This window comes from Rhea pennata, chromosome 25 (genome assembly GCF_028389875.1).
Source record: "Rhea pennata isolate bPtePen1 chromosome 25, bPtePen1.pri, whole genome shotgun sequence".
In the NCBI taxonomy this organism is placed as follows: domain Eukaryota; kingdom Metazoa; phylum Chordata; class Aves; order Rheiformes; family Rheidae; genus Rhea; species Rhea pennata.
The window spans coordinates 1,616,180-1,638,275 of NC_084687.1; the positions used below are offsets into that span (position 1 = coordinate 1,616,180).

Consider the following 22,096-nt stretch of genomic DNA (forward strand, 5'->3'; position numbering starts at 1 on the left):
AGGCGGCCGGATCCGCCTTTGCCCCCCACCATCCCGCGGCCGCTCCGCCGGCTCCCCTAAACCTCGCGCCCGGAGGCCTCGCTGCCCGGCTGCCCTTCCCCTTCCTCGCCTGCCGGGGGAGCGAGAGAGGGAGGCAGCAGCGAGCCCGGAGGTTGGCGGCTGCTGCGGTGGCCTGCGCGACGCCCCCGCCATTGCCGGACGTTTGCCAGGGCCGGGAAGGCGACGGCGGAGGGAGAGATTTCCTGCCGCTCCGGGCAGCTCGCGGCCGCCGGGATCTCTCCCCCCTCCTCCCCGCCCCTTTCCCTGGGGAGGGGGTGTATGTGGGGGGCTGTGGGGGGTCCGCGGGGCTCTGGGGCGGCCTCCCGGCACCCGCCATCGGCGTGAGGAGCTGCCGGTTGCCGGAGGGGGCACGGGCCTGCGCGACTCCTCCTCCTCCTCCTTCCCCGCCGCCGCCGCCGCCGGTCCCAGGGGAGGAGGAGGAGGAGGAAGGGGGGGGGGAAAAGACACTTTGTTCAATGTGCTGCTGTTTCCATTGTGAAACCGGCTCCGGCTCCGGCGGCGGCTGCGCCAGCTGCTCCCCGGCCCGCGCGGCCCCCGACGCCGGAGCAGCGCCGGATGCGGAGCAGGCGGTGACCACCGGGCCGTAGCGGTCGGCGGTGAGTGCCCTGCCGCCGCGTGGCTATCGCTTCCCCCTCTGTTGCGCGGCCGGCGGGACGGACGGACGGACGGACGGACGGATAGGGATGCTGGGGGCTGGAGGCGGTCGGAGCATCCCGACGTGGTGGTGATGGTGGTGGGGGGGGGGGGAGGCGAGAGCGCATCGACGCTCGGGAAACTCGAGCCCGTCCCGGCGTGCCGCGGGGGTTCCCCATGTCTCCGGGGCCGCAGCGGGGTCTGTGTTGGGACAGAGCTCCCGTGTCCGGCTGCCCCCAGGACGGAGCGCCCCCTCTCCCGGGGTTGGGGGTGGGGGAATCTCCCTGCCCTGCTCAACGGACAGTGCCGGGAAGCTCCAGTTGGGGGTGCGGGAGTGGAATTTGCCCCTACAAACCTGCGTTTTGGTGCACGGAAAGAATAAAGTGCTGCAGAGCTTTGGGCGCCGGCTTCGCCCCGGGGAATCCCAGCCCTTGGGTACCCGGCTGCGCCGTACCGTCTCCAGCTGCTCCCGGCTGGAGCCGTCGCTGTCTGCTGGCGGACGCCCCCGCTGCGGGGGCCGCACGTGCCGCCGCCGGGCGTGGGGACGGCAGGGACTTCAGCTTCTTCTTAACGCCCTTTAGGTGGGAAACGAAGGCGATGGGGCTGGCGCCCCGCTCCCCGCCTGCAGGGCTTCTCCCTCCCGGCTGCGCACGGTTTTGCCTTGGGAAGGAGACGCGCAGGGAAGCGGGTGACCTTCCCGAGGCCGCAGGAGCCTGGCCGGGGTGGGGAGAGCATCCCGCAGGGGCCCAGGTGGCCTTTGGAGAGGGCAGCCTGGCTCCCGAAGGTTTCCGGAAGGTTTTCCGAAGGTTTCTGCCTGCCTTGGCTCTGCACTGCAGCAAAATTGGGAGATTTCAGTTTGGAGGAAAACTTAGGTGAGGAGACTTTGGTTTGGGTTGCATGCGGGCCATTGCCCCTCGGGCTCTGCTGTTTCTGCAGTGCGCGAGGCTGGGGGCAAAAATACGGAAATGAAATCCCAAAGCGCGCGCGTGCTCTGGAGCTTTTCTTTTCCTGGATTTCACCTAGGAAAAAACCAGCTGGGAGGAAAGCCAGAAAGCCGATGTGCTGCTGGGTGTGTCGGCTGCCTGTTCCCGCAGCGCCTCGTCCCTGCCTGGCTCCGGTGCCTGGCTCGGAGCAGGGTGAGCACCGGGCACCCGCCGCTGCCCGGGGGTGCTGCCTGCGCTCCCCTTGGCCGAGAGCTTCCCCCTTAGCTCCTCGCGCTTTCGCCCACCGGCGCATTCATGGGAGAGCTCATTGCAAAGGTAGCAAAGCGTCCCTGGCCCCGCTCGGCGGGACGGGGATGTCGAGAGCCCCCTGTGCCTGCCCGGCTGCGGCGAATGTGTCCCGGTTTCCGTGCTGGCCACTGTGCAGAGCTTTACCCCCGTTTTTGCAGCTGGGGGAAGTTGAGACGGGAAATCGCAGTGGCTCCAGCTCGGTTGCCTTGTCCTGGCCCGTCGGCCTGACTCTGGCTGTCTCATCGTGGCGGCTGAGTCATTTTGCAGATGCTGAGTAAGTGCCCGTGCCATGGAGGAGCCAAGAGCTGCCTGCTCTGCCCGGGCGCCCTAGCCAGCACCCCAGGGTCCCCCCTCTCCCCTCGGCCGGGGCATCGGCCAACTTGGCTGCGAGGTGGGCGACATGCTGGGCCGCAGCGCCGAGAAACGGGGCATGGCGCAGGGGATCCCCAAATCCCTGTAATTGAGATTACACCCTGCACCGCTGCTCCCCCCCCCCACCTCTGGCTGCGGTTGCGAGCGGGGCCGGAGCTGGATCCCGCACATCAAGCAGCCAGAGGGATGAAGCCTCCCGTGTGGGATTTGCACCTCCACCTCGGGCTAAGTGGTTTTCCCCAGCGGGCAGCAGTGGGTTCGACCTGGGATGCCGCGGGGCGAGCAGGCTGGCCTCACTGGCGCTGGCTTATAAATATCTGGCCGAGATGGGATTTTTTTTTCCAGATGAAAAACTCCCCCCATTGCAGCCCCAGGAACAGGAAAAAGGTGTTTCCGGCTGTGCTTGGGCTACAGCGGGAGGAGCGGCTTGTTGGGCTCCCCCCCACTGCCTCCCTGGCGGGGCTGATGGGGCTCAATCCGGCTGCTTTTCCGTCACAGCACACTTTTCCTCCCTAAATGCAAGCTGGTCCAGGGCATCCCGCAGAGGGAGCCCTTTTCTGTCTGTGCCTGAGCTCTTTGCTGCCGGCAGTCCAGCCTGGCCCTTGAGCACTGCTAGACCTCCCTCGGGATGGGGCGCTGGAGCCCCTGTGGTCTGGGAGCCCCAGGGGTGGCTGCAGCCTAGGTTGAGCCCCTGGATGAGCAGCACCCTCCTATTTCCTGAAGGAATTAGCAGTGGGGAGAGGCTGGTCTGAAGGGCTGTTGGGCTTTGAGCATCTGGAGCTCTGGACTGTCCCTCGGGGCTGGGAAAGCTCCTTAGCACAGCTCCACAAGAAACATGTCCCAAGAGATCCCGGAGGGATCTTCCAAGGAAGAAGGTGGGAGGTGCAGGATTTCCGGAGCAGGGTCCCCTTGCCGTGCCTTTGGTTAGGATGGCTTGCGTGGGGGTACAGCAGTGGAAAGCAAGGCTTAAGGCATGCAAAGGTTGATTTCCTGCACTAACAGCACGGCTAGCAGCCAGGGGCTGTCGGGGGGCTGGGTGCTATCTGGATTGTCCCAGCTGGAGCTTCTTTCCCTTCCTCTGAGCTCCTGGCCTGGCTTGGGCATGGCCACAGCACAACGGCGAGCTGGGCAGAGTTCTCCCTTGCGGTGCAAAGCAGGGTGAGGAGGGGTAGCCACCTGGCTCGAGTGGTAACTGGAGCCACATGGCTCAGTCATCCCAGACCTGGTAGCCATCTGGCTCGGTCACCCTGTCCAGATCTGTTCTCATGTGCTTGGGCAGTGGCTTAAATTAGCTCCCAGAGGAGTCTGAGAAGCTCCAGCACTGGCGCAGAGTGAGTGACTGGAGTGCAGCAGGGGGACATCAGCATGGCATGGGGACATCAACATGTCCTCCACGCATGACTTTCTCCGGCACCGCTGGAAGAGCCGTCTCACTACAGCATCTATTCTCACTGCTGCGTCAGTCACCTCTGACGGCCCTGCTGGCCAACAGGCAACAGCCCCCCATTGCCCCAGCTGGGATCTCCTTGGGTTTCTAGGAGCTCAACCTCTTGGTGGCCTCCTCAGGGCCATGGAGAGCCTCCAGCAAGTGCTTACAGCTTAAACCTACCTCAGCCACAGGCTGAGCAAGGGGCTTGAGACTGGCTCATTAGCAAGTGGCCTCTAACAAGCTTGGCCCTTAGTGAGGGCTCCTGAGCCCAAGCCAGCCCACGGGAGAGCCCAGGGCTCATCGAGCTTCGCCCAGAGAAGCTGGAGAAGGATAGGCCATTGCCTGTTTCATCTAATGCAAGGAATCAGGGCCATCAAACTTGCTTTGGGAGTTTGTCCCCGGTACTCATCAGCTGTGCTGATGAGAGCATCAAGCCTGACTTCTCATTGAAATGTCTCCTGCTGCCAATTCTGGCTTTGCTTCATCCTGCTCTGTTCCCTGCTCAATTAGAGAGCCTTTGGTACCTGCTATTTGCTCCCTGGGAGAGCACTTTATACTGTAATCAAGCCAGTTCTCCGTCGCCTTTCCTACAACCTCCACTCTCAGCCTGCCAGGCTTTTTTCTAACCTTTCTGTGGCTGTTTCCCACCTTCTCTCTAGTTGTCCAAAACATTTTTTCTAGTACAGAGCCCAAACCAGCTGCAGGATTTTCCAAGTGGTCCCATCTGGAGGTGCTCTTTGAGGTATCTCCATGTCATGGGTGGCACCAGAAGAAGCATGGGGGGCCCGCAAGCACATGTGGCCACCTGAGATGTTTGAAGAATGCTTTGCCCCATGGTCCTTAGCATCCCCTAAATCCCAGCTGCCCATTCCCTGATAGCTCCCAGACTGCATCCCACTGGGAAAATGCCTGCTAGCACATCCACAGCCTTGCCATCCTGGTGGGATCCCCAGGTCGCCGACTGGAGCTCCTCATGCCACCTGAGGAGCTGTCACCCAGGAGGGTCCCAAGTTCACGACATGCTGGAGAACTGCCAGCATGGGTAGATGCTTCTTGGGTCTGCAGGCGGGTGGCAGCAGAGGCAAGTTCCCACCACCAGCAGGTCCACGTGCCCTTGTCCACATGCCCAATGGTGCTTCAGGCCCAGCGCCCTTCCCGCGAGGGAGAACATTGGGAAAGACCAACATTCATGCGGGGAAATGCCAGGCCCCCGAAAGGTCCTGGGTGCTGGACTGAGGAACCTGGTTGGGGCAATGAGGCTTTGGCAACCCCAACCCAAAAGCCCTTCATCAGAGCAGCAGAGCCCCCGCGCTCTCGGTGCACCTCCTATGTGAGCACACGCTGGCTGACACGCCAGCATGCCTTGGCAGCGGGGAAAAGGCTGATTTTTTCACAGCTTATTTGCAAGGGCCCAATTTTTCCCTGACTCTGGCACCCTGCACTCAGCCCTGTCCCTTCCTCCTTCTTTGAAGCACCCATCTTTGAAGCTTCCCCATCACCCACATGTGGGTTACAGCCAGGCTCGTGACCACAGAGGGCCACTAGTGCCTCCTGGCGAGACCAGCCATGAAAGCAGTGCCTCCGTGGGTGCCTGAGATGGGTGAGAAGCACTGGGGCAGCTTGGGGGCTGGAAGTGCGGGAGAAAGAGCCCCCACGGGCTCGTGGCCCCAGCGACGGCAGTGGGAATGGCTGATTTACGGCCACTGCTCCAGCCCTGCCTGCCTCCTGCTCCCGCTGCTTTGAAGCCCGGCCAGCTCCACTCGGATTGAAGCCATCCCCTGTTGCCGGAGCCGAACATCTGGTTGCCATCCCCGCTTCCCGCAGGCCCCTGATGCTTTGGGCCAGGATCCCGCAGCAGTGCCCTCACCACGATTTCTGCAGGAGCTAAATTCAGGTCAGAGAAGGCCCCTTTTTGCAGGGGGCCACGGTCAGGCTTCCCGCATCCCCGTGGCATGCGGGGCGGGGAAGGACTTTCCACGCTGGAGCAGCAGCGTAGAGCCAAGCGGGGCAGATAGTGCGAGCCGGGCGAGCCAGGTTTTTGTTGGCGCCCTGGGGATGGGCTCCCGGTGGCTTTAGCCTGGCTGCGGCCAGGCCACATAACTGCCACAGGCGAAAAGTTATCTGGAACCTCTCAGTGTTCGGGGACGCGCAGTAATTCCTGGGCTTCTCCGCTGCGTCGCTCACCTCCTTCGCTTCCTTTCGGCTTTGCCAGGCTCTATTTTTCCATCTGCTTTGCTTTGCTTCTGCGCTGGCTCTGGAGCAGTCTGCTCCCTAACCTGCATTTAATACCTGGATAAAAGAGATATTCCCAAGCAAAGCAATTGCAAGCACTGATTTGCAGTTCGCTGTAAAATCCACTCATCCCATTAAGGACTCCCCGGAGTTTTTGCCTTCCACTGCAAATGCACGGTTATCTGAAGGAAACTGTGCTGCTGTTTACTGGTCCCTGTGCGGGTTGGGGCTGCCCGGGCAGGGGGACAGCTGAGCAGCTTCGTGGCACTGCAGGGGCAGCCGAGCGGGTGGACACCTCCGGGGGAAAGCTGCCGCCGAGAGTCCCTGCCGCAGGCACCGCATATTTATTATATAAGAGATAAGCCCGGCTAACGGGAGATCTAGCTGCACTCGAGTGACACTAAGCTGATATTTTTGCAAATGCTGGAAACAGGGACATGAAGGATCAGGTGCCACCGCACACTGCAATGAAGAGAAACATGCCGTCGATGCAGGTCTGCAGCGGGTGGTCCTTGCCCGGTGGGTGCCCATCAGGGCAGCCTCGGGGCTGGGCAAAGAGGGTGCAAAATCTTGATGCGGACCCCAAAGTGTGGAGCGCACTTGCCACCAAGTTGGCGAGAGGTTTGCGCTCTGGTGATCCTTGGCTCACTTTGGGGAAAAAAGTGACCGCTTTGGAGAGCCTGAAATAGATGATTCTGCCCTGCTCTGGGCTTGGAAAGTCGAAACAAGTCCCAGGAGAGGCAGACAGAGAGTGGTGGCCGCCGTTAGCTAGTGGGGCGAAGGGTCCCTTTCCACATCGCGTTGCTGAAGCAGAGGAGATGAAGCCAAGCCCAGAAACTGAGACTGCTGCTGCTGCTCCAAAGCCCTGGAGCAAGGAGCTCCGCAGCGTTTGCTCTGCTTCTGCCGGATGCCGAACCAGCACTTCCCGGCCAGGCGAGCAAGGCGGCGGGAACGTGGGAATGAGCAAATGCCGCCGTGAACTTGGGAGATTTATTTTTTTGTCCCGAGCAAAGCTTTCTCCAAATGTTGCTCTTCCAAACAGACTCTGACACATCTGGGTTTTTTTCTGTCTCCGTGAGCTTTCCAAACAGCGGCGCCTGGCAGAGCAGCTCATGCGGTGCTCCCGTGTATCCCGGTCACAGCCTCAAGCTGGCCGGCCCAGAGCGGGACTCAGCCCCTGGGAGAATGCTCGGCCCAGGATCAATCCTCCTTTACCCCCGGGAAGAGCTGGTGGTGATGGAAGCTGGGAAAGACCTGCGAAAGCTGGCGAGGCTCCGACTTGCGTGCGGGCTGTGGGATCGTGGCCGATGTCATGGCACCCCCTCACAGGAAAGCAAAAGCGAGTGAGCTGCAAATAGGATTTGTGTCTGCTGACACTGATACCGGAGGAGCTCCGCGAGCTGAGTCACGCTGGGGCATGGGAGGAAGCCTGCATGGAGCAGCAGCGCAGGCAAAACGGGCAGCGCTGGGAGATCCCGAGCACCGCACAGATCACTGCTGGCAGCACCAGCAGGTAGTGACGGCACCCGCATGAAGCTCGGCGCTTGCAAAAAGTCAAGCCCGAGGCATCTTGCATGGGGTGCCTCCAAATCTACATCTAGGCTTTAAGGGAGAGGACTTAGGCTCCTAGAAGGCGTGTGAGGAAGCTGGTGGTGGAGGTGTGAGTGGGCTCTGCCTCCGGGTGTCCACCACCACCACCTCAGCCATACCTGTGCTGCTGTCACAGCCCGGCACCAGGAGCTTAGAGAACGGAAAGGAGATTGCCAGGCTTGTTATCACGTCGGGGGGCCCTTGGCTCCCTGCTAGCCAGAGGTGACTGCATTGGGCAGTGGCCATGCGGAAACCTTGGGTGCCCCTGGGGTGGCATTCCCAGTGCCAGGGGCCACTGCAGGAGCAGGAGCCCTCGGCAGCACCCAGCCTGTCCTGACGGAGATGCTGTCCCAATGGAGACAGTCCTCTTCCAGTGCAAATCCCCTGCGGACAGCTCGGCCCTTGCCCCCTCCCTTCTCTGCAGAGACCCACTGCCACGCCTGGCCAGCTCCTAGCTGCTGGTGGCCACCTCCTGGCAAGGTGACTTCCAAACTCCATGTCACCGCATGCTGCTCCCTCGGAAGGACATGGCACCTTCCCCCACTGGGCTCGCAACAGGATCTTTCTCACCACTTAGACGAGCCTCCGACCCTGGGCTCAGCCCTTCGGAGGGGTTATTGCACTGCTTTGCTGAGAGTCCTGCTCCAAGGGCTGCAGGGAGCAGAGGGAAAGCTGGTGCTTGCTGGAAGGAGCAGAAGGGTGTCTGGTAAGGGGAAGGGTCCCTCCTTGCTGAAGGCCTCTGCACACACTTGCCAGGCACTTGAACTTTGCAGCTGAAACTCCCTCCAAGTCCAGGGGTGCAGTGCTGGGAGAGCAGCCTTGGCCGCCCCCTCGCTCTGCCACGCAGGCATCCTCTGCCATGCCCTGGCCTTCTGGGTCTGCACCATGCCGGCAGGCTGCCCCTTAGATGTCCCGGCACCTCACCTTGTCCCCCTCTCCAGCCTGGCTACCACTGAGGGCCTGAAGACAGAGAGCTGTTTGGTTTCCCCAGCCCCTCCCCACCATGGGCTGCTCTTAGTGCTCTTGTCTGTCCCATCCTGATGTCCGGGTATACAGCTCTGGCAGCCTTGCTGGTCTGTGGAGGTGGAGATGTCCCCTCACCCATATCCCCTTGGGAAGCCACCGTGTCCCACCGTGTCCCCTGGGGCCCTCCAGGCCTCAGGGACAAGACACCACAGGGCTTTGTAGCAATGACATTTGGAGGAGGTTTAGATGGGGTATCATCCCCCGGCAGGGAGGCCCAAACGCATTTCTTTTTGGAGCTTGTCCCTGATAGTACTGGTGGGGGGAGGGGGGAAGGGGGAAGACTACCAGCCTGGAGGGGACAGACAGTACCAGACCAGGGAGACAGATGTTAGGGGCCCTGCACAGATGGTGCTGGCCCCAGACAGGCAGTACCAGCCTCCAACGGGCTGTACTGGCCCCAAACAAGCTGCACTGGTCCCTGGGGACATACTCTGCTGCCTCCAGACAGGCTGTGCAAGTCCCAGAAGGTCTATACTGGCCTTGGACAGGCAGCAATGGGCCAGAAAAATGGTGTTGTCAGGAGGTACCAGCTCCAGACAGGCAGTACCAGACAGGTGGTGCCAGCCTGGAGGTACTTTCTGGAGCATGCAGGACTGGCCTAGCATGACTGGCTTGGGCAGCTGGTACTGGGCAAGTGGTTCCAGCCTGGCCATACTGGTCAGGGTGGGCAGTACAAACACAGGGGTACTGGCAAAGGGAAGGCAGACACTGGCCCGGTGGCCCCAGTGCTGGCACACCATCCTGGCCCAGAGGTCCTGGCCCTGCACGTGGTCCCGGTCCCGAGGTCACAGCCCTGCACACGGTACTGGCCCCGCAGGTCTCGGCCCTGGCACACGGTCCCAGCCTGGAGGTCTCGGCCCTGCACATGGTCCCGGCCCCGCACACGGTCCCGGTCCTGCACACGGTTCCAGCCCTACACACTGTCCCGGCCCCGCAGGTCCCGGCCCCGCACACGGTCCCGGCCCTGGCACACGGTCCCAGCCCGGAGGTCCCGGCCCTGCACACGGTCCCGGCCCCGCAGTTCCCGGTCCCGCACACGGTCCCGGCCCCGCGGTCCCGGCCGGGCCGGGCGGCGCCGCCGGCGCCGGGCACGGAGCTGTCCAGCACCGGCGCCTCCTGAAAGGCCCCGGCGCCGCGGGGACCCGCCCCGGGCACGGGGCTCCCTGCTGCACCCACCGCCCCGCTGCACCCTCGGCACCATCCCTGATCCCTCTGCACCCTCCGTTACCATCTCTGGTCCCGCTGCACCCCTGGCACCATTCTGGGTCCCCCACATCCCCCAGTCTCCCTGCACCCCTGGCCTTGCTGCAGCCCCTGGCACTCTCCCCGGCCCTCCTGCACCCCCTGGTCTCGCTGCGCCCCCGGTCCCATCCCTGGTCCTCCTGTACCCCCCGACCCAATGCACCATCCCTGGTGCCGCTGCACCCCTGCCCCGCTGCACCCCCAGGAACCATCCCCAGTCCCCCTGAGCACCCTGCCAGCCACTCTGGGGCTCCTCTATGGCAAAGGGGACATCTCCACCAGGAGTCACTCACCATGTGGTCCCCTGTTACTCCTGCCTGCCAGCAGGCTCAGGGGATGTCACACCAGCTGCACTCAGCTCATGTTTTCGGGCATTAATAGCATCACTTAAAAACCTGCACACTGAGGCTGGGACGGCATCATGTGGAATAGCCTCAGAGAAACCAGACACCGTGTGGTCTCTGCCACAGCAAACTGGCACATCCCCAGGGGCCGCAGGAAGGAGCAGGCTTCAGCATCGGGCTCCATTGCACAGCTCAGCTGACACCTCCCTGGGGCCTTGTCTCAGCCCTGGGCTTCCCCCAGCCTTGCTGGTGCATCCCTGCACCAGTATTTGTGCTGGATAAAGCCTCTCCTGGGCAGAGCTTGCCTCTTCTGCCCAAGACATGGGGTTATTGGTGGTGGAGGCTGCTGCAGTCCATCCAGCTGAGAGCTAAACTTTGCTACGAGCAAGTTCTTATTAAAGTGGGTTAACTGCATAATGGGATTGCCATGGAGTGGCTAAAGCAGAGATTAGTGCTGTGGCTTTTGGGCTGGACGGCTCTGCTGTAACAACAGGCAGTTTCTTTCCTTCTCCTTTTGCACCAGCTGCCAGCTCTTCTCAGCACTCTTTCAGCTCAGACAGCATCTCCTGTAGGCCAGGGAACATGCTCAAAGCCCTCAGCGTTGTGTTGTCAGGCTCCAGTGAGGATGAGGAGAGATGGAGGCATAGCAGGGAACTGGCCTTGACGTGTGGAGGCCCTGGCTGCTGCTGTCTATGGGGCCCAGCTGGTCTGCGAGGGTGCAGAGATTTCAAAGCTGTGAAACTTGAGTGTCCCCTCTGCATTGGCACTGGGCACTGCAACATGGGACTCCCAGGTCCTCTTCTGACCCTTGTGATGGTGTGGGTTTGTGCGCCGCATCCTCTTCCTGATGCTCCCACCATGCCAGGCAGTGCAGGGAGAACTGGGCACTGTGTCAGGCCTCCTCTCCCACCCTGTGCCTGTCCTATTTAGCTCTGTTTAGTCCAATCTCTGCCAGGCTTTTTAGCAGAAAAGCTCTCGCAGGTGAGCGCCACCTACCACCCTTTCAAGATCCGGCACCAGCGCTCTGCACAACCGGTGGGTCAGCAACACGATGCAAACCCGATGTTGGGCTGAACTGGGCTCGTAGCCAGAGAGGAAGTTTGCAAGCCCAATCTGAGGACCATGGGTTGGAGGGTTAGGGAGAGGGATGCAGAGGGGCAACCTGCAGGAGGGCAGCAGCGTGCCTGTGAGCCTCGGCTCGCCCTGCCTTTCCACGGCCAGCTTTGATGTGAAAGTCTCTTGCTAGATGGTAGTGGTTGGATGAGCTCTAAGCAGTATTTGGGACTCTCTGGTGCTAGTCTTGGGCAACTGTTGGCTTTAAATAATTTAGCTCTGCAGAGCTGATGTGTGTCAGCACACTGAGGGGGCAAGAGGGTCTGCTACCCCCTGACTGAGCTGGCTGAGCGTCTTCCCCAGAGCACCTACTCTGCCTAGGGCCCTGAAGCGCTGCATGGTCCCACCATGCAGCCGCATGTCCCCAGCTGCCCCAACCAACAGGTCTCCAGTGCCCTGTGCCCAGTATCACTCAGTGTGTGGGCAGGCGAGGTCCCGGCCATGGCATGGGGGCCAGAGGGTCAGTGATAGCATTAATCCAGGCTGTGTTGAAGGCTGAATCGGCTGTTTGTTCTCATCTGAAGGCTCCTTTTTCTCTCCACTCCTGGCTGTTTCTTTTAGAAAAGTTTTATGTCCCTTGTGTTACAAGGCCCCTTTTCTTTGTCATCCCTCCTGAGCGTGCCAGGGAGAAGGACAGAGCGGCTGTGTTGCAGCATAGCCATTTCCAAAGGCAGCCCAGGGCTAGATCCTGCATGGTGCAAGCAGCAGTGTTGAGGGGCCTCAAGGGTCTGTCTCTTGACACGTGGGCACCAAGGGCTGGTCCCCTGCCAAATGCTCCTCATGTGAGACCCATACTACTGTGCTGATTTTGCCTAGAATGGGGAAGCTCACCCTGCAGTTGGCTTCCCTTCCATCGCTGGGGCAACTGCTTTGTGCTGTGTGGGGCCAGGATCCAGGACGTAGCCAGGGGGCACCCACAAGGTGAGATGGGCCCATTGAGTTCTCTTAGCCATAGTCACGGAGAAGTCCAACCAGGGAGGGGAAAAGCCTGTTTCCCCTTGGTTTAGGGTACTTGGTTCCCAGGCCATTTGTTTTGGATGTTGGCAGGAAAAAGGTGGATCCTTTTAGAGCTGCAAACAAAACTGTTCCCTTGGATGGTAAGGAAAGTCTCCCATGTGCCATGGGTGAAGGATGAAGCTGGTCCACCAAGCAGCAGGAGGCTGGGTGAATTTGGTGGTCTCAAAACCCCATTGCTGGCACTGGCTGTGCGAATCTCGATTCTCATTTATAAATCAATAGTTGTTTTGTGTTGGAGAGACCGAGCCAGGCTTTGGGACGAGCCCAGCCTCAACGCTGCAGCAGATGCTCACGGCTCAGCGCCGAGCTCAACAAAGCTCAAGCAAGCCTACTGTGGGCCTGGGCTCACCCCTGAACTCAGGAACGCTGCTAAACACCCGATCCTGATCCCTCCCTTGCGTCATCCCAGTAGCCTGTCTCCATGCTCCCTGCTGGAAACTCTCTCCATCCCTTGATGGTCCCAGCACATCTCATGGCTGGCAGCACATACTGGAGCTCTACCCAGGGAAAACAAGATCTGTCCTTGGCTGTAAACCCTTTCTGCTTGCAGGAACGTAATGGCTCTGACACCCATCCATGGGGCACCTCCGGGGCAGAGCAGCTGGCTGGGCTAAGCAGTCCCAGACCTGTCTGAGTTGGACTGCAAACACCATCATGCCCCTCCTGCCTAGGAGGATTTGGGGGATTTAATCGAAACCATGCAAAAATCTTTCTGCAGCAGCCATTATTTCCTGCAGATGGGAACAAACTGGGGGAAAAGTCTGACGAGGGTGGATGCAAACTCGCGTTGCAGAACATGGCCATGGCAGGGACCTGCTGGGGGGAGGGGCAGACTGCCTGGGGACAGCCGCAGAGCTGCAGGATTCACCCCTGGGTGTCCCTTAGTTCTCACCCTTTAAAAGCCAAGATGTTTTGCAGGCTCTGGGCATCTCCCGGGGACAGCCAGCATGTCCGGCCCTGCTGCAGCCCGCTGCGCTCACACACTGCCAGTCCTGGGGGTGTCTCAGGAATATGCCTTGATTTATGGAGCTGGCATTGGGCTTTCCAGGACCCTGGAATCTGCTCTGCAGCAGGGTGCATCCAGGGAAGGTGCTGCCCTTCCCAAGCCCTGCATATTACTCAGGTTTTAGCTCCTTTGCTCCTCACAGAACTCACAAAGCCGTGTCAGGGTAGGGAAACTGAGGCACTGAGGAGCAGTGTAATACTGGCAGAGGCTAAAGGGCTTAATACCTTCTTGCAACAGTAAGTGCCTGTGCTCAGACACTCCTGCCACAATTATCCCAGGGACATGGGCAAGAATTCAGTCTCCAGCAAGGAAAATGCAGCTGCGAGAAGGCTGAGATAAGGGAGATATAAATATATTTAAATAGTCTCGTTTTTCTGAAAGTCACCCTGAAACACTTAGGGAACTGAGTGAAGTGATTGCAGAGCCATTAGCTGCTGTCTTGAAGATATCACATGAGATTCTGGAAGAGGCCAGAGCTAGGATCTCTCTCCACCAGGCATTAAGGAGGAGCTCAGGACTTTGGACGTTCAGTGTAACTTCAGCTCCTGGGAAAGTACCACAGCACAGCTTTCTAGCTTTGGATGAGCTCCTGGAAGATGACTGCAAGATGAGTAATAGCTGGATGGATGTGCTGGGAACAAGTTGTGTTGAAGCAGCTGAATCTCCTCTCTGTCCAGGGTGACTGGCCTCACGGCAGAAGGAAGCAGTTGTTGGCATAGAACTTGTTTAAGGGAGACTTTGGTCCAGGTTGACCGCTTTTATTGGTGGCATGGGCTGAACCAGTCACCAGGGAGATGGCATGCAGCCCAACAGACTGGGAGCATCAGAGGGAGACCACTGTCAGCTGCTGGGGTTGGAGGCTGCTAGGAAACAGGGGCCACAAGATGAGAATTGCCCTCCAGGTCCTAGGCATCCTTATATTTATTTTTGCCTGCTAAAGCTGCAGGTATAAGGTGCATTTTGACTCTGATCCAAGGAAGGAGCTCAAGTTCTGAGCCTAAAACAGATGCCTTTCAGAAAGAGCTGCCTTCAGGGATGTGCTGGTTTGCATTTGTCCCGGGATGAAGGACATATTGTTTAGCCAGGATGATTTCTTATATTCATCTTGCTTTGGTGCAAGCACCTGGGTCTGTACAGCCTCATCCAAAGGTGTCATAAACCACTTGTCTTTGGGTGTGATGGTCTCTAATATGGGGTAAACTCAAGTTCAGTGATAGGTCCTCAGGACCTGCGAGGAGCCAGAACGTGTGTCCCTGCCTGGAGACTGTCTCCAATGGCATGGGAAGCGAGGCTCAGCACCCGACGCTCCCAATCAAGGCTTTGCAGCCTGCAGCACTGCTGCAGCTTCCCTAAAATTTTCCTAAGGGCTTGGCGCTAAAATAGCTTGTGCAAATTTGATATCTTCTATGGGGCGCTCAGAAAGCAATCTCAGCAATTCCTGGGCCGGTACAAGGGGAGGGGATGCAGATGAGAAAACAACCAAGCAGCTGCAGGTCCTTAATGCCTGTGAGGATGCAAATTTCTGGCGTTTGCTCGACCCGAAGCGAGAGCTGCAACCTGCTTCCCGCGAGCTGAGCTGGGAGGGATGGAGCTCCTGGCCACCGCCGCGCTGAGCCTGCGGTGCCGACAGTTTATTTTCATTAGTGGAAAGTTGCTTCCCTTTGGAGCTAATTGGAAAGGAGCTGCCTGCAATGGAAAGCCTGACCTGTCTATATAGGTCGAATCGGTAACCTGCTTAGCTTGGCAAACCGGCTTGGGCCACAGGAGGAAAGCACGACCCAGCACTCAGCGCCTGCTGCCGCTCGGCTCCCCACGGCCGGATTTCAGAAACGCACATTGGAGGGAAAACCTGGCCCCTTGGGGATGGAGGACTCCAGCCCCCCATGAAGAGCCCCTATTTGATGGGGTGGGAATTGAGTTGAAGTCAAGTTAATCATTTGCTCGAAACAAGGATGTGCCAAATCTCCTGGGAACGGTTTTAATTTGTGCTTGCTAATAATATAATGGGAGGTTAGCAGTGGGTTGCTTGAAGCAGCAACAGGCTTTGCCTGATGCGGGGGGAAGAAATGGACCTGTTACGACTTTGATTTGTCCCGGGACATTCCCAGACATGAATCTCCCCCATTCTCAGCCAGAGGTGCCTAGCCCTGCCAAGGTCCCTTCTTGTCCCAGTCATGATGGCCTGACCATGGCTTCAACTTGTGTCAGTGGTCTTCGGGTGGCAGCATCTCCAGATCTCCTTGTGGAGGCATAAGGCCGATGAGCTGGTCGTGCTGCTGCTCTGTTTCTGCTACTGGCAGAGGTGGGATCAGTTTTGGGGGAGGTCTGATGGCTTGCAGGGTCAGTAAGGCAGGTCCAAATGCTGGAGGATGCAACAAAAACTGGATATAACACTTTTCTCAAATGCATTGAGAGCAGGATCTTGCCAGAAGGTCTGGAGGGGCATTGCGTGGTGAGGATACACAAAGGGTGTCGGTGAAGATAAGTCCGTAGGAGAAAACCTAGATTAATTTTTGCCTCTCAGCTCACTGAAGAGGACCTCAGGGAAATCACCACACTGGGACTGACTTTATGGAGGCAGCAGCAGAGGATCTGCCTTAAATTTAGGAGAAAAACAAATCACGAAAATCACCAGCAGCAAGCCCCAAGGCTGGAGCGACTTCAAAGGCAAAATAGTGAGTTACAGCTGGTGGTTTAACCACCCACATAAAGTTGCTTCGGTGCCCCCAAGGTATCTCCAAGGATGGAGATCCACCAGGTCTCTGAGCCCCTGTCTCAGGGCTGCCCTGCTCTTACAGGCAGGAAAAGTCAACCTGGTTGACATTTGTAAAAGGCATTTTGCAACTACAGCCTGAGAAGTAGATCTGCCCCCAGGCAAGAGCGAGCAGTCCCCATGTGGCCAAAGAACTGGGTTAAAGATGGTGAAAAAAGTTGAATATTGGCACCTGCAGGTGTCAGTCCTGAAGCACAACCTGGGAAAGAAGTGAACAGTGCTGCTCAGTCCAGCTTTTCTGCAAAAAGGATCTGGGACCGCTGCAGAGCCTCTTGCCCTGCTGAGCCCCTCTGACTGGTGTTTTGCCCAGGGGACCCTGCCCAGTGCTGGGTACCAGGGTCTGCAGCCGGCCCTTTCTGCAGGCCAGGTCTGGCATCAGCCCCTGACTGGTGTCGGGCCGTAGGTGCTCAGCCGATGTGCTCCCACGAGCATCCTTTGTAGGTGCAAGGAAATCACATAGGGGCTGGAGAAGCCCTGCATGACCCCTGCGTGACTGCTGCTGTCTGCCACACGAAGTGGCACATGCTCCCCACGGCTCCTCAGGTGCCAGGCTGGTCCCATGATGGAGGTCCAGCTGGGCCCCAAGCTGGGCACCATCAGTCCTCTCCTGTGTGTCTTCCCATGCATGTTGTACCCCCTCTTTGTATCCTCCCACCCCAGGCTGTCCGGCTGTGATTTCACACCAGGAGAGTGACTGAAGTGCTGGTCACAGGGCCTGCTGGCTCATAGTCTTGTCCCTTGCTGCCCCCATAAGCACCCCCCAGGGACGCAGCGGGGCTCTGGGTTTCCCTGGCATGTCCAACCAGCCCCCACCTCATCGCTCCTCTCCTGGCAGTGCAACACCACGTGCCCAGAGGCCAGGACCACACAATGCCATGTGCCCAGAGGCCAGGACCACCTGCAAGTGGCTCAGCCCTACAAGAGCTGCCAGGGCTGGATCCAGCCCCCCCACCCCCTGCCTTGTTTCCAAGGCTGGGCCACGTGGGGGTGGCAGAGTCCAAATGCTGGCTCTCTGTCTCACCCTGTGCATCAATCTGGCCATGTCCCCAGCCTGAAGACCTCCTCTGAGCACCTCTTTCCCAGGTGCTCTGGGACATCCCACCCCATGTATGGTTCCACAGGACCTTGCAGCTCTGCAGCCCCGACCGCAGCTTGGGGCTGCGAGCATAGGGAATTGCAGCTCGGACGGCTCTGCAGGGAGGCTGGGAGGAGGCCTCCAGCCAGAGCAAGCCCAGAGCTGTTGGAGTGAGCTCCCTCTTCCTGCTAATTAAAATAACTTTGGAGGGACCTTTGTAGCTCCTGGCTGGCGCTGAAGTCATCGCTGCCTGGTCTTGAGAACGCTTAGGTCTTGTCTGCAAAACCAGCCCTTCTTCCCTGTGAGTCACTGCTGGACCCAGTGTTCCTGCAAAGCCCTGGAATTTGAGCTCAGGGTTAGGGGCTGGATCCTATTGCCGGGCATCAGAGTAGAGTACCACAGAGCTTTTTCCTCCTTCACCCACTTCCTTGCCCCCCGCCCTTCTCTGTCTTTAAAGTCGTATTTTTGTGCTTGGGACCTGAGACCGCAGCTTCAACACCCTTCTCCGAGCCTCAGCCCTCACCATCACTCATGGCCTGGCAGGACCCAGGGCTGCCTGCTGGCCCTGGAGCAGCTGTGGGTTAGGGGAGAGGCAAAACAGGGCTGTCTGGGGCATTTCTGGACTTTACCCATGGTGCATTTTTCACCAGGCACTTGCACGTCCTGAGTGGGAGATCACAGAATCACAGAATGGTTGAGGTTGGAAGGGACCTCCGGAGATCATCTAGTCCCAACCCCCTACTCAAGCAGTGTCACCTACAGCACGTTGCATGGGATCCTGTCCAGGCGGGTTTTGAATATCTCCAGAGGAAACTCCACAACCTCTCTGAGCAACCTGTTCCAGTGCACTGAAAAGAATCCAGCCTCATCCCCTTGACACCCTCCCTCAAGGTATTTGTAGACATTGATAAGATCCCCCCTCAGGCTTCTCTTCTCCAGGCTAAACAGGCCCAGCTCTCACAGCCTTTCCTCATATGGAAGATGCTCCAGGCCTCTAATCATCTTCATAGCCCTACACTAGACTCTCTCCAGTAGTTCCATGTCTTTCTTGTACTGTGGAGCCCAGAACTGGACACAGTACTCCAGACGAGGCCTCCCTAGGGCTGAGTAGAGGGGCAGGATCACCTGCCTCAACCTGTTGGCAACACTTCCTAATGCACCCCAGGATACCATTGGCCTTCTTGGCTACAAGAGCACACTGCTGGCTCATGGTGAGCTTGCTGTCCACCAGAACTCCCAGGTCCTTCTCTGCAGAGCTGCTTTCCAGCAGGTCAGCCCCTAGCTTTACTGGTGCATGGCGTTATTCCTCCCTAAGCGCAAGAACCTGCACTTGCCTTTGCTGAATTTCATGGCTGCAACCCGGCTCAACCATGGCTCCCTGTGGGTTGTAAAAAGTGGGGGGAGGCACAAAGACCCGCTCATTCCCACTGCCCCTGATGCAACTCAAAGCCTTTGTGGGGTCTCTAGGGGAAAAAGAAACCTCATAGCATCCTGTCCCTCTTGAGGGAGCTCCCAGGAGGCTGGGGGGACTCAGCAGCTGAGGACACCTGCTGTAGCCCCATGTCCTTCCAACAAGTTTCTTGACTCTGTGTCAGCAGTTACATGAGTAAAAAGACTGTTGGACCTGCTGGCCTCATTCATGCCCTCAGCAGGCTCACAGAGGTGGCTGTTCCCCATGTACGTGAGTGTGCCACTGAGGTCCCAGGGATCATCCACGTGGAGGGAACCACTGGGCCTGGCATCCCTCTGGCAAGCAGCCCGGGAGTGTGTTGTGAGAGCCAGGGCCTTGGCATGGTGCTGCCAGCTCCTAGGAAGCAAGGAGCCAAGCCAAGAGCCAAGGGAGCAGCCAGGAGAAGGGGCTGGTGGAGCCAGGGAGGGTGTTAGGCTAGAGGAAAGAGCGACAGTTGGAAATCTCAGAAAATTTCTGGCTTGAGAAACAGGAGTGCTGAGAGCATCTGTGCTGGATGAGCTCAGCTGGCCAGGGTTGCACTATGGGTGTGAGGGTCTCCTCTCAGCCACCCAAGACCTTCTCCTAGCCACTTAGGACCATTTCTTGACCAGTTTGAGGGCAACCTCCATCATCACATTTGCCAGGCCATGATCCAACTGCACAGCACCTCAGCTGAGCTTTACAAATCCTCAGCTTTGAGCAAGGCCCCAGTACCAGCAGAGATGCCCTCTGCTGCTGTCCTGGACAGGCTGGGACAGAGCCTCTGTATCAGCATCCCCAGGGACCCTGTGAGCACAGCACAGGCTTAAAAGCAGAGCCTTCATAGCAGGGAGAAGATAGAGAGCCAGGTTTGGCCTGGGAGAGTGAGAAGAGCACAGAGTGGGGCAGCTGTGGCCCAAAACCTGCTGGAGCAGCCCAGGCCTATCTAACTGAGTGCTGGGACCTCATGATCCCCCTTCAGATAGGTGGCGTATTGTGATGATCAAACGCAAAAATGCGCAGGAGCGCGTGCACATGCACAGGAGTGCATCTGCGCTTGCTGGGGGGAGTGTAATGCCAGAAGTATATATACACGAGAAACCACTGGGGAGCGAATGGGTGCTGGGGTGACTAGGGCTGCAGGTAGTGGATGGATCTAGAGGTGATGCCGCACACCTCCCACAGCCTTCCTGGGTGATAGCGGGTGTTTGTCCTCTGTTTTCCCCTCGTGCCCTCCTGTGCTCCAGAGCTTTTTCTTAGAGATGTGGCTGAGTTGCAGCTTGGAAAACATGCTGGAGCAATTTGCAAAACATGCCCCAGGAGTTTTTTGGCACCCAGCACTGTTTTTATTTTGGTTTACTACTATTTGACAGTGGTTCACTGTGGACATAGGCACCAAAGAGTCCAATCTCCCTGTCTTCCTAGAGATATCCCCAGTCCCTCCATCCCTCCAGGCTAGAGATGGCTTTGCCCCTTTGCACCTCTCGTGCATGGAGGAAAATAGGTTTTTTGGGGAGTTTGAGAGGTGTTTTGGGAGAGCTGCAGCCTAAATGCAGGGCAAAGACAGGCATGAGGTGGCTGAAGTTGGAGCTTGGCTCCACAGCTGGTTCTGCTCGCTGAGCTCGGCTCTGCGTTCCTGTAAATCCAGTGTTGCCAAAACCCTCCCAGGCCTGCAGGAGGAGATAAGCTTCTTACAACTGTGTGAAGTCCCCACTGCTTGCAGTGGCAAAGCTGGCCTTGCCTGCCCATGAGCACTTTGGGTGTGATGGAGCAGTGTGCTGAGCTCCACATCCTCATAGATCAAGCCACTGAGGCAAGGGGGACAAGGGGCCCTGCTGGGGGGATGAAGCCAGGAGAGCCACTCCATGGGCCAAGGCAAGAGCAGAATGGGACCTCATGGAGAGATGGGGCAGTTGGCACAATGCAGTGGGGACATCAGGGAGGGCAAGAATGGGGCCTGTGAGCCTGCGAGTGTCACTCCATTGCGGTGCTGTGCAGCTGGGTTGTGGCTTGGCAAATGGGGGGATGGAGGTGGCCCTCAAGCTGGTCAAGACATGGTCTTGGATGCCTGGTAGAAGGTCTCAGGTGGCCAAAAGGGGACCCTCATACCAACGGTGAAGCCCTGGCCAGGATTGGGTCTATACTCTCCTCCGGGCCACGTGGCCTTGCAGTGAGCTGCCGTAGGGACCTGGGGGACACTGGGCCAAGGGCTGCCCACACCAGGGCTGGCAAATACCAGAGTCCTTAGGGAAGGACATAATATGTGTCCTGGTCCTGGGAGTCCCCATGGGAGGACACAGCATGTGTCCTGAGGTCCCGATGGGAGGATGTAATGCGTGTCCTGGCCCTGAGGGTCCCTGTGGGAGGACATAACGAGTCCTGAAGTCCTCATGGGATGGGGTAGCGCATGTCTGGGCTGTGGCCACCTGCAGCACTGGGGCTCCTGGGGCTGGGGAGGTTGAGGAGCCACAGCCAGTCGGGGGCAGACACTGGGATCCAGCGCGGGCGATGCCAGCTGCACCTCAGTGCCCATTGCCTCGGCCAGCGTCCCCTCTCAACGCCCTCCGCCTTCTCTCCTCTCCGCAGACGGCAGCCGCCGGCCACCTCACCGACGATGAACGGCACGGCCGACGCGAACCCGGCGGGCCGAAGCCACTTTGCCTCCGCCATCCCGGTGCCTCGGGGTGCCAGAAGCCTCAAGGCCGAGAGCGGCCGCAAAGCCGGCGGTGGTGGGGCGCAGCGGGCGCCGCCGAGACCCCCGGTGGGACCCACCGGGTCGCCACAGGAGCCCGCGCCGCCAGACAAGGCCCGCGGCGGCTCGCGGGGCCGCGGCCCCGCCGGCGCCTTCTGCTCGGCGCGCCGTGGCCGCCCCGTCACGGCCACCGTGGCACCTTTCCAGTACCGGTGAGCGGGGCCAGCGGGGGTTTTTTTTGGGGGGGGGTACAAGATTGGGGGGGGCAGACGGTGGCGCTGGAGGCGGGAGCGGGCGGCCGGGGAGCGGGACTGAAGGGACTGAGGCTGGGGGTGGATGGGGGGGCTCTCCCGGGGGGCACGTCTGGCGACATTGCCCCCCACCCTGGCCAAATTCCCCCCCCCAACCCTGCTCTGCCCCCAGGCTGCAGGAGGACGCTGAGCCAGCGGCGCCGCTGCGTGACGAGCGGGTCAGTCCTGCGGAGGGGCCTGAGCCCGGAGGCCGGAGTGAGTCTGTGGGGGGAGGGTGGGGGTGCTGCCTTTTTTTGGGGGGGGAGGGAAGCGGTTTGGGAGGGATCCCCTGCGCCATCCACCGCTGGAGGTGTCGGCTCCAGGGTTGGAGGGACAGGCGGGTCCTCCCGGGGCGGCCGCCGGCCCGGGCTCCCTCCCTGCTGCGCCGTCTGGAGGGCTCCTTCCCAGGAAAACCGTCGTCTCCCCCCCCCACCTCACCCCCCTCCATCCGAGGGAACAATAACACGCAGCCCCCCGACACGCGCCCACGGAGTCCGGCACTGTGGTCCGGCCGGCGGGATTTTCCCAGGAAGCTCCGGCC

General features: G+C 59.4%; 1 protein-coding gene and 1 long non-coding RNA gene across 2 annotated transcripts in view; both read left to right on the forward strand.

The window, feature by feature from the left end:
- The first annotated feature begins 578 nt into the window (after positions 1 to 578).
- LOC134150978 (uncharacterized) lies at positions 579 to 21,367 on the forward strand. Its single transcript, XR_009960778.1, has 3 exons — positions 579 to 656; positions 17,795 to 18,035; positions 21,160 to 21,367. It is a non-coding gene; the product is annotated as an uncharacterized LOC134150978 (long non-coding RNA).
- A 74-nt stretch (positions 21,368 to 21,441) lies between these two features.
- The window catches only part of NAV1 (neuron navigator 1), a 64,037-nt gene continuing 63,382 nt past the window's right edge, over positions 21,442 to 22,096 (forward strand). The window contains exons 1-2 of the mRNA XM_062595222.1: positions 21,442 to 21,477; positions 21,689 to 21,771. The gene's annotated coding sequence lies outside the window, so the exon portion shown is untranslated. The remainder of the gene's footprint in view (positions 21,478 to 21,688; positions 21,772 to 22,096) is intronic.